Source organism: Cetorhinus maximus, chromosome 15, assembly GCF_964194155.1.
Source record: "Cetorhinus maximus chromosome 15, sCetMax3.hap1.1, whole genome shotgun sequence".
NCBI classification, from domain to species: domain Eukaryota; kingdom Metazoa; phylum Chordata; class Chondrichthyes; order Lamniformes; family Cetorhinidae; genus Cetorhinus; species Cetorhinus maximus.
In genome coordinates this window covers 47903405-47917308 of record NC_135893.1, presented here as the reverse complement: position 1 = coordinate 47917308, position 13904 = coordinate 47903405, and the positions used below count along the sequence as shown (strand labels likewise).

The window sequence follows — 13904 nt, the reverse complement described above, 5'->3', positions numbered from 1 at the left end:
TGCCCTGGCTGAATAAGATACCCACTGTACTTACAGTCTGCTGGATAACAAAAGAATCTCACAGCCAACTCAAAAAAAACCAAAAGCAAGCCACGCACTGCCCCAATGGTACAGATGACTGGTCCTGATTATAGATTAACAAGAGTAGTCAGGAGGAGTGAGGAGGACAAAACACTTAGTCATTGCTACAATGAGCTCATTTATTCACTCTGGCATCTCATGTTGTCTTGTTTTGATCATCCACTCACATTCTAACTTTTTTCACCACTTCATTTCTGAAGTTTTCTGTAATACTGGGCAAAAGGTACCTATAAATGAACTCATCTGGAACTCCTTACATGGCAGATGGTACTACAGCCTGCAATTGGTAATGCTAGGCATTTAGGGCACTGCGTTAAAATACACCAGTTTAATTTTAGTTAGAAAGATGAAGACACATGCCACTTAAACAGCTCTAAGGGGCAGATTTCACTTAAGTAAAAGCCCTTTTTTAAACATAAACACTTGTTTTGGTCTAAGGTAATTTGATGTCTGCACAGAAGAATGATAATGTTGCTTAAAAGAAGGTATTTACATCTGAGATTCAATTATTGAATATCCTGCACACACATGATGAGTGTGCATTTTTGAAGAGGGTGTGGTCTCTGCATTAGGCAGTTTGTCAAGTTAGCTCTTTGCCAGAGACATGATGAGGAGTCATGCGGACTCAAAGCATTGGCTCTGTCTTCCTCTTCACAGATGCTGTCGGACCTGCTGGGTTTTTCCAGCACTTTTCGTTTTTGAGAAAGGGATACTAACTCTTGTTTCATGCTGTTATCGTGCAAGAGAGCACAGCATTCATGTTCACTCTTCAAAGTAAAAGAAATGCTATCAGCAGATCAGCATCATGTCTTCCTGCATCTACGAACCTGATTAAATAACTTCGCCAAAGGGCAGGCCCCAATTTATTTCTGGGAGATTCTAATAGATTGGGAATGGCTCTCCCTCTCCTGACTGAGTCGGAGGATTCAGCAAAGTAGCAGAGTGTTTGAACCTGCGCCTGACCACTCCATGCTGCTGTGTTGATGTTTCAATGTGCTAGCAGCAGACCTTTGAAAACCATAATGTCTTAGCACTTGCTGTGTTAACTTTTACTTTTCTGAAAAAAAAACTATCAGTTTATCAAAGTGCCCACGCACACACAACGTTCAATCAAACACTTGCAACATAATTTAGAAATACATTTCACTTACAACCAATATTAATTAATTAAGAGAGAATCTCATCAGTAATATTTCACTCTTCAGTGTGAATGAAGGTCCCTCTTTCGCCAGTAACAGTAGGTTCTATTTTGAACGGGTCGCGATGAATATAAATTTTTAAGTTCTAGATGTCTGAGTTATCTTAATGACATCACTGGAGCCAGGGGCTCGGTGCAATTAAAGGCAGGCAGCCAAAGCAATTGAAGCCAGGGATCCAGGTCTAAAATAAACCATTAGCACACACATTATGTTAGAATGATGTAACTCCAATCGCCAGGAGAAACTCTATCCTTTACAGTCTACCACTATTCTTCAGAGTTCAAGCCAACATTCCTGGACCAAACTGTTGCACTGATACAAATCCAGCAGTTTAAAATTATTATAAATTTTAATTAGAAATCTGGACAATTTTAAACAAATGAAAAATTAATCTCCACATTTCAATCCCCTTTCCATCATTCCCTGCTCACAAAAAAGGGGCAGGTAACCTGAACCCAGGGCTGTACCCATATTGTTCTGTTGTCAAACACTAGGAATTGTGCAAGCACCATTTGCCCAAAAATGCTTCCTCCCTCACAGAGGCCAAGTACCTGGCATCCTGCCATCGCCTCTGATAATTAACAAACTTCCAAAAGCAGCCTGCTGGGGATCATCATGAATTTGCAATCAATAATTCTATGACCCAGGATACAGGTGAATCAATCTTTAACCACTGAACTATATAATGCAACTTGCTCGAAGTTCTTTTGGCTTTTTAAAAAAAAAATTGATTCTAGCTCTGCTGAGGTCTCTAGGTAAATGCAGCACCCAGATCTGACTCCGATCTATATCGGAAGTTCCTATCTCGGATCAATGTCTGCTAACTCAGCACAGACATTTGCATAATTGGGTTTAATTTCATGGACCTAGGATGGGAATGAAAACAGTCAGCTTTTTCCTCCTTGCTAACCAGTGCCGCCCTCCTAACCCCCAACCTAGCCCTGCCACTTCCACTGCTGAAGAGAAAATGGAACAGCATTAAAACGGGCTGTTGATGCTTCATTACCTGCTCTGCACTGTGGCACAGGACCAATTTCTACCTCACTATCCCTTGCTTATATAAAAAAATTAAATCTTCTTTGATGTTAGTCAGAGGAAATGGTGGGGCAGACCCATTTCACCAACAGTCTTGTCTGTCCGACTGCAGTTCCAGAAAACAACAGGGCATCGCGCTTGGCAGCCAAGTTATTCTCTCACCTTGCCGCAGATCAATATATATCTCATTCATTAATAAACTCTAAGCTCCTCAAAGCACCCATCACATCTTGAAAATCAAGACAACGAGCGGGTCTGATTGCTATTTACTACAGTCTACAGAAGTGCCATGTAAGGCCTTTTATTTTGGAATCTGTGTGATTAAGATTACAATATATCCCCAAAGAGCTACAAGGAGTCGAGTACATGCTTCATTTCTAGAAGTCATAATGTTCTATAGTTCCTGCTCCCCAGGTAGCAAACCAATGCCTCAGAGGGAAAGCTCACTTCCTCACCCTTTACCTAAACACTGAATTCTGTCATTAAAAGGAAAACAAATCAAGTGCTTGAGTAACCACAGTGAAATGCCGGCTGGTATGGGTCCATGGGAAGGCTGGACTCATTTCCTGACAGAAACCTGTCCTCAAAGTCCCATAAATCAGCAACCACCAAGTACACAAATGCACCAGATCTGAAAACGTTACAAATGCAGAGTCAGCGGCAGCCTGCAGCGTCAAACAATCGAATGCTGGGCTCCCATTCTGGGAGACTGACTCAATAGGTGCTCTGGCTCTCAGCTCGGCAGCTGCTGGGTAACAAATTTCACTCCAAGCTCGCTGCATCTTGGTTAGTGGAGTTTTTTTGTGTGGGGGTGGGGGGCAGCAGTGGTGGTGCAGCAAAGTGGGGAAAAAATACAACAGTAAAACTGGCAAATCCTTGTACATAGGAACTTGCTTTCGGCTACTTACTGAACAACAATTGAGAAAGCTCAGCAGGTGATATAATTTCAATTCTAGCCCCATATCTGTAGAAGAAAGCACGATAGAAGCAGAATGCAAAACTAAAACATAAAAACACCGAACAAATTCAATTGCCAAGAGCCAAACAACCAGTGGCAAGACCATCATAATAATTGCCAAATTCTAGGGAATGCTTAAAGACAGTAAATCAATAATAGTACGTGGTACAGTATGAGAGACTGAAATTTAAGCCTGTAGCCAAATTGTCTAAAGCCAGAATCTACAGTAAGCTACATGAGCACCATTCCCATCATGTAAGTGAACTATGTTCAGCTCTTCTATTATTAGATGCCTTAAAAATCTCCAGAGATAGTGAGCAACACAAAACACACTACAGCAAATAACCCTTGGCACTGAACCTTACACTGGTTATAGCACTGCAGTCTGGAAACAAGACCATGCTGACAATCTCCAGTTTCCACTAGAGACGTCTTCAGAATTCAGTCGCCTAAACATTTTAGGCAAATAAAGATAATTTTGCAGTGCATTAATTATAATCCACGCATCCATATTAAATGAAAAACGGAGATAAAGCCGAATAACACCAAATAACAATGGATCAGATTCCTATGATTTAATTTGCAGCATTGCACAAAGCTATTTCACAGCGCAATATGTTCATTTTCAGGCAGAACACTTCGGCATTTAATATCGCATTCATCAATTTAACAACCTTTAACATAAATTGCACTGTTTGTGGTTTCTTTGTTAATAGTTGGGAAAAACACAGGGAAAGGTTTTATGCTCACCATTAGTGTCACGATTAATATTAATGCTAATACAAATACATGGTGCCAGAGCATTAAAAACCTACCTTATTCACTACTGGAAATACAATTAAGGGCCTCTAAATGAATAATTTAACAGTACTTTCAGTGCGCACTCATTGTGCACCATGATGATGTTAGGTACCTAGGACAAATAGCATTCCATATCATAAGGAACTTCCAGTAAGTTCTCCCACTTTCTATTAAACCCGAAGAAAGCAAAATAAAGGCAGAAACTCGGCCATATTGTCCTTACTTAAACTGCTTCAATTACATCAGAACAGAATCTATTATTAAGGACAGGGCATTTAGAAAATCATAATACAATCAGACAGAGTCAATATGGATTTGTGAAAGGGAAATTATGTTTGACAAATTTCATGAGAGTTCTTTGAGGATGTAATTAGCACAGTGGATAAAGGGAAACCAGTAGATGTGTATTTGGATTTCCAAAAGGCAGTCGGTAAGGTGTCACATAAAAGCTGACATCGCAAGATAAGAGCTCATGGTGTTGAGGGTGATATATCAGCATGGATAGAGGATTGGCTAACTAACAGGAAACAGAATCAGGATAAATGGTTCATTTTCAGGTTGGCAAACCGTAACTAGTGGAGTGCCACAGGACTGTGGTAATCTGAGGTGCAATGCACCTTTAAGAGAGTATGAGCAGATTAATCACGTGACTGTATTACCCAATTGCTGTGTAGCGCAGGCTACAATATTAATCAGTAGTAGAGAATGGGGTCTGGTTGGAGAAGCCCATGTGTTAGTGCTCTGTGACTTGTGTTAATAAACAGTATGTGCTTCATCTTACATCGGTCTCTGCGTCTGCAATATACTGTTTACCAACTCACTCACCAGTAGATAGGTTTGCAGCTGTGTTCGCTGAGCAAAGCAACCTGACAGAAGGAACATAACAACTGGTGACGAGGCAAAATATGACCAGTCGACGACACCAAAGAAAGCCATGGAAATGAAACAGAAGCAAATCAGCCGTACCTTGCAGGTGATTGTAAGTACAGCCCTCATCATAGTCGTTGGAGTTATCTCCCTCCTGTATGCCACAGTTTGGCCATATCGAACCGTTTGATCCTTTTGGCCAGCAACATATCAGAAGAGGAGGTGGGGAGTGGTCCTCTTATTGACATGTGGCAATAAAACATACGGCCTAATTTGTAGCCTAACGGCACCCAATGCCCCAGATTCCAAGAGATCTGATGAGTTGGTGAATCTTGTGAAAAGCCACTTTCAGCCAAAATCCTCGGTAACAACGCAGCGTTTTAAATTTAATTCGAGGTGCCGCGTCCCTGGAGAAACAGTCACTTGCTATGTAGCAGCCTTAAAACAACTGACAGAGCACTGAGAGTTCGAGATGTCGATTAACAACATATTAAGAGACCGATTAGTATGTTGGATTAATGACAACGGCATTCAAAAAGGGTTGTCAGAAACAAATTTAGACTTCAGCAAGGTGCTGGAGTTGGTGCTCGCAATGGAGACGCAGTCAGGGATTCAGAAGCAATCAAGGGAACAGAAGATGGCGCCGTCCTTCACGTCGGGAGGGAGGCACTGGCTAGAAATTGTGCGGAAGTGCTGGGCTCCACGGAAAGGCAGGAAACAGCCGCCATTAACAGACCAGCAAAAAGCAATGGGTTAACAGAGAAAACCTACAATAATAATGGCAGAAATGGAACCAGACTGCCTGCAAGCGAATGATAATTTAAAAGAATCAAGTGCTTCTACTGCCATCGTAACAGGCACATTATGCAACGTTGTAAGGACAGATTAAGCCAAAACTTTAAGCAAAAAATTAGAAATCGTGAAATCCACATAATAGAGGAACCAGAAGAAACAGAGTCAGGTATTTACTCACTACACAACTTAAAAATGGGTGAAACAGAGACAGTGGAAGACAATGGAAAACCCATCCGAATGGAGGTGGATAGAGGGGCATCTACGACAGTTATAGAGGAACATATGTTCAAATATCTGAATGGAGGAGACCACTCATTAAATCTGGAAAATTCAGATGCTAAATTAAAGGCACATACTGGTGACGACATACGAGTAAGAGGCATATGCAAGGTTCCAGTTGAGTCTGGAAATCAGCCTGTTAATTTGCCTGATAGTGGTAGCAGGGGTGGGTCCAAGTCTACTTGGTCAGAACTGGCTTAAGGAAATAAAGTTGGAGTGGACTGAGATTTTTCAACTCAGAATGAAAGACCTGCAAGAGTTATTACAGAAATATGCCTGTGTTCAGGGAAGAGCTCGGGAAGACTCAAGGGCTGCAAGCTAAACTTCACATGGATCCTGGGGCAACCCCCAGGTTCTTGAAGGTGAGGCCAGTCCCTTTACATTTTGGCAAAAAGTGTGTATTGAATTAGGCAGGCTGGAAAGGTTGGGAGTCTTACAACCTGTACAATTTTCCAAACAGACAGCACCCATAGTTCCAGTACTAAAGCCTGACCAGGGTGTGCAAATATTCAGGAACTACAAATTGTCCGTTAACAAAGTAGTCAGGCTAGACAGGCACCCTACACCAAACATTGATGAATTGTACCCCAGGCTGGCAGGGGGAACCTCATATACGAAACCTGACATGAGCCATGCTTACCAGCAAGTAGAGCTAGAAAAGGCCTCTCGGGATTTTGTGACTACCAACACGCATAGGGGGTTATACCAGTATACGAGGTTACCCTTTGGAGTCCCATTGGCTTGTGCCATTTTCCAATGGACTATGGAAAATTTGCTCCAAGGTCTACCCCATGTGGTGGTTTATCTCGATGATGTCCTAGTAACAGGACTAACTGAAGAAGAACACCCGGCTAACTTGGAAGAGGTATTGAAGCATTTCTCACAAGCCAGAGTCCATTTGAAAAGAGAAAGGAGCAGAAGAAGGGATCTACCTGGGTCATAGGGTCGTCTCGCAGGGCCTTCACCCAGTAAAAGACAAGGTGAAAGCTATTTGTGAGGCGCCAGCACCGAAAAACACCACAGAACTCAAGTCCTTCTTGGGAATGATTAACTACTATGGCCATTTTCGCCAAATTTGTCAACAGTACTGGCTCCATTATATGGTTTGCTGAAGAAAAACCACAGGTGGACTTGGCAAGCTCCACAACAACAGGCTTCTATGCCAGTGAAGCAGTTGCTAGATTCATCGGCCCTTTTGGTGCATTTCGACCCAAAGAAAGAATTAATTTTGACCTGCAATGCATCCCCTTAAGGAGTGGGGGCAGTACTCTCCCTCCGGATGGCTCTGAATGACCCATTGGTTACATCTCAAAAACTCCCAGTGTGGCAGAACGAAGATAATCACAAATAGAAAAAGGCGGCTTATCCATTGTATTTGGCGTTAAGAAGTTCCACCAATACACCCACGGTCGCCACTTTACCATCGTATCTGATGACAAGCCATTACTAGGCATGTTTGGGGAAGATAAGGCAATACCCCCAATCGCCTCAACACACATCCAAAGGTGGGCACTGATTCTAGCTGCTTACAAATATACTTTTATTCACAGGCCAGGAAGCCAGATTGCAAATGCCAACACACTGAGCCGATTACCTCTAAAAGACAGTAATGTGAACGTCCCCATCCCTCAAGAACTTGTCTTGTTATTACACTTTCCTGATTCATCACCAGTCAGTGCCAACTAAATAAGAGACTGGACAGACCATGATCCTTAAATCTTATAGGGATGGTCTAACGAGCCAAAGTCTGATGAAATAAAACCCTATTTTAATAGGAGATACGAGGTCACCTGCCAGGATGGCATCTTGTGGGGAGCGAGAGTCATTGTGCCTCCCAGAGGAAGACAGCCATTATTGACCGAATTGCAGTCATCCCAGCTCATCCCAACATCTCTAAAATGAAAATGTTGGCACGGAGCTACTAATGGTGGCCAGGGATGAATACAGAAATCGAAAGCTTAGTCAATAGCCGCATATAGTGCTAACAGGTACAGAAATTGCCCCCTTCTGCTCCATTGCATCCCCGGGAATGGCCAGGAAGGGCATGGGTCCACATCCACATTGATTACGTGGGCCCTATTTTGGGCACAATGTTACTCTTGATTATAGGTGCTCACTCGAAGTGGATGGATGTGTACGAGGTGAAATCACACACATCTGCCGCCACCATAGACAGATTGCATCAAGTTTTGCGATATACGGGTTACCAGAGATAGTTGTGTCTGGATAATGGAATGGCATTCACCAGTGGGGAATTCCAAAGATTTACTAGTCTCAATGGCATAACACATGTTAAGACCTTGCCATACCACTCTGCATCCAATGGGTTGGCTGAGAGGGATGTTCGGACCTTCAAGGCCAGAGTGAATAAACTGGATAGAGACTCTATAGCAACTAGGTTATCATGTTCCCTACTCAACTATAGGACTATGTCACACACAACTGCCGGTATTGCCCCCGAAGAGTTATTGAAGTACAGATGTCTCAGGACATGTTTGAGTCTTATAAGGCTGAACAGAGGGAGGGTAGAGAGAAGTCAGGAGGCCCAGAAAAATGAACGTGATTAGCACAGTCATGAAAGAAGCTTCACTATAGGAGAAGCAGTTTTTGCAAAGTACTTTGGAGATGGGCCAAAATGGCTATCAGGTGAAGTCAGTGCAGTGACAGGACCCCTGTCCTACCACATATCGGTTGAAAGTCAGATAATCAGGAGACATGTAGATCACCTCAGAGAAAGGGAAACAGACCCACAAGAAAAGATGCACCAAACATTCCCGTTGGAGTCTTCACCACAGGTAGAAGGAACTACCCTTGCTTTGGAACTATCTGTAAGATCTGTTGAGCCTGAGAGACTTGAAGAGGCAAACTTACAGGCCCTGGGATAAGGGTGCAGGCAATGAACCTGCTCTCAGCAATCCCGCCTTTGCCTACTCCATTGCAGAGTGGGCATTGCAGACCCCAACTATTTTCATGGAGTCAGGCCTGTTTCGTAGGAGACGACGTGATTCATGGTGCCTCCAAGGAGATGTAAATCACGGGGGAACCCCAGTTCCAAGTGGGAAATCAAAATGAAAAAAAAAGTCATCCGCTCCAGGCTTTGAAGTACAAAAAAAAAGTTATTTCAGTTTCAATATTTCAGTTTCAATACTTAGATGCTGTATTGTAATTAGTGTTTTTAATGCAATGATTGATTTTAGAGCCATGTTCTGTAAAGGTAAGTTGACGATTATATTGACCACTATTGTGTAAGTGTTGACATGTATTACAGAACTTTTCCCAATGGACAAAGTACCATAATGCATTAAAAACTGTAGAAAAGTGTGCTGGGAAACTGTCATATTTTGGACTAAGATTTAAATGTACAGCGGTCTTTAGCTTCGAAAAAGCTGGCTCTGCTATTGTATGTTTAAAAAAAAATTCTAAGGACCTGCTGCACTCCCTGGATTGACAGGCAAGCAGCTTTGAAATGGAAATGAAACAGCACCTGCAGCTTAATACAAAAGACCACCTGGTGTTTCAGTGGGATCCTATTGCTGATAGTTCCCAGGATTTGTTTTGCTAGCTGGGGCTATGAATGCTTGGATGAGTTTCAAAAGGTCCAGAACTACCTATATCAGCAGGGATTTGTGATTTTGATTTGACACATTTTGATTAATAAGCCCTCAAACCTGTCAAAGGATTATTTGTCTTTGATGCTGTAAGTGGATAAGTGTTTGTTAGTTTTTATAACAGATGTTTGTTTTTATAACAGATTGATTACTTGAGGGGATTTATATTTTTGAATGTTTTATGGATGAGAGTTTTATTCAATTTGAAATGTCTTTGAATATGACAGCTGTATTAATTCTTTGAAATAGACATTAAAAAATAAACTTCTAAGATATCCTGAGGTCTTCCCATAGCGGATACTGGATTAGTGGCTATGGACAATACATATAGGTTGCCAGGGTTGGGGGGGCATGGAGGGTTTTAGGAGCTTGGAGCATATGGGTTCATGTAGTTGGCATGGTGGTATGGGGGCATGAGGAGGGCATGTGAGGTGGGTGGAAAGATGAAGGGTGAGGGTTTCAGGACCTGACATTCGAGAATAAAACTGAGCCAATGTCCCAGCAAACGGAGGATGGCATTCCAGCCCGCTGGCCTGGCCATCTGCACACCTCCTGTCACCTCAGGCTTGTCTCTGGAGGTGGCGGGCCTGACTCCATCCCAGCCCCCCATCCAAGGAACAAGAACACCGCTGCCCTTTTAAAGGCAGCCTGCCTGCTCAGGAAATTTCCTGACTCAAACCTCCGGCTTCTCCACAAAATCCGGCCCCATTTCTCCATTTCTAGAGCCAAGGTGGGAGCCAACTTCCCTGGATTAAAACAAATCTCAATTGGTAGCTAATGAAAACAGTTACGGTTTAAAAATCATCCCATTCTCGGTTTGGCCAGCTGGAAGGGTGGTTATGTCTAGCATTATTTCATTTCTGCTTCTGTGCAATATCTTAATTGTAAATGTCTGTTAGTCTTTGCTGGAATGCAACAATCTGGAAGTAAGATATTGACGAGTCTGAACATAAAAGTCTGACAGTGTAGTGTTTATCACCTTTTAGACTAAACCAGACTGCCTGCAAGACATTTCACATAGTTTGGTTAAGGGATTATATACAATTAGTGAAACAATGTACTGACTTTAGGTTCATAAGAGACTCACTGGTCCTGAAATTCCATGTAGCAAGTTGCACCAATTTTATGTCAATGAGTTGCACCCATCGATGGTATGGAAAGGAATTATCACCAGAATTTCTTGAGCCAACACATCTGCCTATCTAATACAGTAGTGATTGACATAAAGCTCCTGTGAAGTAGTGAATGTAAATTTTCGAGCAAATTTTGCCAGTTCTGACTAATGATTGTAGCAGCAAATTTGGGAGTAAAGTAAGGCAGAGTGCTTGGTTCAGTCAACTATAAGCTAGGCTGACTGCATACCTCATGAACATTATAAGTCAAATGCAGGAGAACAAGAGAGAGGCAGCCAAAGAATGCAGGAGGGTACGGCACACAGGGAGAAGAAAAATGTCACAATTTTACAGAGTTTAACATGAAAACACCATAACACAAAGTAGAACACAAGGTGTCTGTGACATGAAACTTGCCAAAAACGTCATATGAAGGGAGGTTGCACCCCCAGGTCCAAATGCCAGTCCTGCAAAGCATTCAATGACCAAAAACATTCAATAGTGCGAAGATTAGTCATATTCAACGTGAAACAGTAACTCTTTCTCTCACACAAATGCTGCCAAACCTGTTGCATATTTTCTGCACTTTGTTTTTAATTCAATGACCTGACCAGAGTCGACAAGGCAGCACAGTTTTCTTCCTTGAGCAGCAACAACTCTTCACTATTTAAAGTAACACCTGTATAACTAACCCTCTGGGGTTTTTAGGATGTCTCTGGATGGAGAAATCAAATGGGCTGAATAACCATCAGCTAAAAATGGAAGAGGCTGGTTGAATAGGGGCATGACCTTGCCATCCTGCAGAGTGGCTAGCTATATCCATTATAGCAATTACACGTATGCACAATTCTCCACTTTAACTAGCTGATGCCCCCAAATTTCTCCCACATCACAAGGTACACAATCCTTTGTTAGATTTCATGTAAGCTACTGTTATGACACAGCAGTCTGTAAAGGCCGAGTTATATAAAATCCCAGAGGGAAATTCTAAACAACCGTCATAACCTACATTTTCAATTGGTATGTTTTGAGTTGCAGCTCTAAATTCAGGAGTAAGACCACTAGTTCTCAAGAGGTTTTTATATCAAACTAAATAAAACATTTATTAAGTTACAACAAATTAAACACATACACATGCCTACAAATTACTACTATCATAACTTTTAACAAAATTCCCAAATTAACCTCCTCTAAGACAACAATAACCAATATACTTAACCAGGCACAAGGCAAAGCATTTTCATCTTATGAATTCAAAATGAGGTTCATTTCAATTTGGTTCCTTTGCAGACAGCTGTAGGCTTACAGGCTCTGATCTTACATGTTTCTGACTTCTACACACAGAAAAACTTCTTTCTGTTATACCCGGCCTTCCCCTTTGAATGTAAATTTTCATTATATCACTAGGCCCTTTGAACTCATTTCTTGGTACCAATTTTATTAGTAATATAAACATATTGCTTGGTGTCTCCTAGCTAGGTGCAAGATTTCACCCCCAGTCTTTGAATGCTCTATTTAGAAATGCAAATTGCCCTCATGTTTATTTATTTACCATTTGAAACCTACTTCTTTCTATGCATCAAAGCACCCAGACTAGCTAGCTTTAATCCAATTAACACATACACAGACTAAAACTATTTTAAAAAATAATTTCCAATAACCTTATATACATTAATAGCTTCATGGCAGTTACCTATCACAGAAGAAAATGATGTACAATCCCTACAAAAGGCAGGCAACCTGCAGGGGCCAACCTGAAACATCTCCCATCTTGTGAGAAATCTCTCAAGCGTTCCCCTCGTTCCACAGGAGATGGTGAAGCCTAGTTAGTGAATGAACACCCACCATGTCACCAAGAAGAATCCCACAATCACAAGTTTCCAACTTCTTCACAGTCTCTTTCAAGACGATAAATTTCTACTTGTACTTTCCTTTCTTGCTGATTCACCAAAATAATGAGGAGAAAGATGGTAATAGGAATAACATTGATACAACTACTACCTTGGTGAACTTTAATTATGAGAAAGAGGATGATGAGCAGCATGAAGCTGACCCACAAGTTCCTGCAGAAAATCCTGGCCATGTTCCTCTTACCCAATTCCCTCACCGCCACCCCTTGAATCACTCCCACACTCCAGTTCAGATGATTTCATCAGAGGTGAAGAGATATGTTAGTGAGGGACGCAGCAGGCAGATCAAAGGGACTACCAATACCTAATCTCAAAATCAGGTACATTTCTTTGGGGGACCCTGCTGACGAAAAAAGTTTTTTGCCCAATTAACAGGCCAGAAAACACTGTTGGTGTAATGTCAGACCCAGAGTCACCAAAAGCGGTGTTGATGTTTGGATCAGAAGCATAGGCATAACATCATTCCAAATTTATTTCATGAATGGCAATTTTGACAAACGTAATACTCAGTTGTACACAACCTCTTCCAGTTAGTGTCAAGAAGAGAACTATGTCTCTGTACTAAGAATTACAGCACAAAAACAGGCCAGTGGGCCCAACTGGTCAATGCCAATGCTTAGACTCCACATCAGCCTCCTCATACCCTACTTCATCGAACATCACTCCTCCCCTCAATTCCTTTCTCCCTCATGTACTTATCTAGCTTTCCCTTCAACACACCTGTGCCATTTGCTTCAAGGTGTCCAAATGGCAGAATATTCCAACCACCTTTCATATTTTTAATCACCTTTACTAGGTTACTCCTAGGTCTTCTCTTTTTCCCATCCTGCTCAGTCCATCCTGAAGGCTATAATCTCAGCCATGCAAGTTGAGGTCTCAAAAGTCACTTTACCTTTGCATAACGTGAATTGTGAAATGTTTAACTTCAATTTTTGCAAAAAAAAATCCTTTTCAGAAAATATTCAAGAATCTAGAACGTGCTTACAAATGAATTTTTAATCGTTCAATATTCCAACATTTACTCACCCTTGTTTGACCATTACTTTTCCCATCTACAATAAGCAATTTTGTTAGAAGTAATGTCTGTTTAATGCTCTAAAATATCAGTCACAGATTACTCCGATATAGCACTAAACCCTTTCAGTTATCTCCTCTCGCATACAATAGCTATCTGTAAGAGCCATGGAAAACATTGGGCAAGTGTGGAAAACGTGAGAGATATTTGTCCACTTTGCAAAACTAGTGGGCCTAAATTGCAA

General features: G+C 41.6%; 1 protein-coding gene across 2 annotated transcripts in view; it reads right to left on the bottom strand.

Annotated features, from left to right (window-relative positions):
* Positions 1–13904, bottom strand: part of rhbdf1a (rhomboid 5 homolog 1a (Drosophila)) — a 351324-nt gene that overhangs the window by 325730 nt on the left and 11690 nt on the right. Inside the window, exon 1 of one of the 2 annotated variants that reach the window (XM_078558345.1) lies at positions 35–80. The exons of the other annotated variant lie outside the window; for it this stretch is intronic. The gene's annotated coding sequence lies outside the window, so the exon portion shown is untranslated. Of the gene's footprint in view, positions 1–34; positions 81–13904 lie in introns of those variants that run through there. 2 annotated transcript variants of the gene reach the window in all.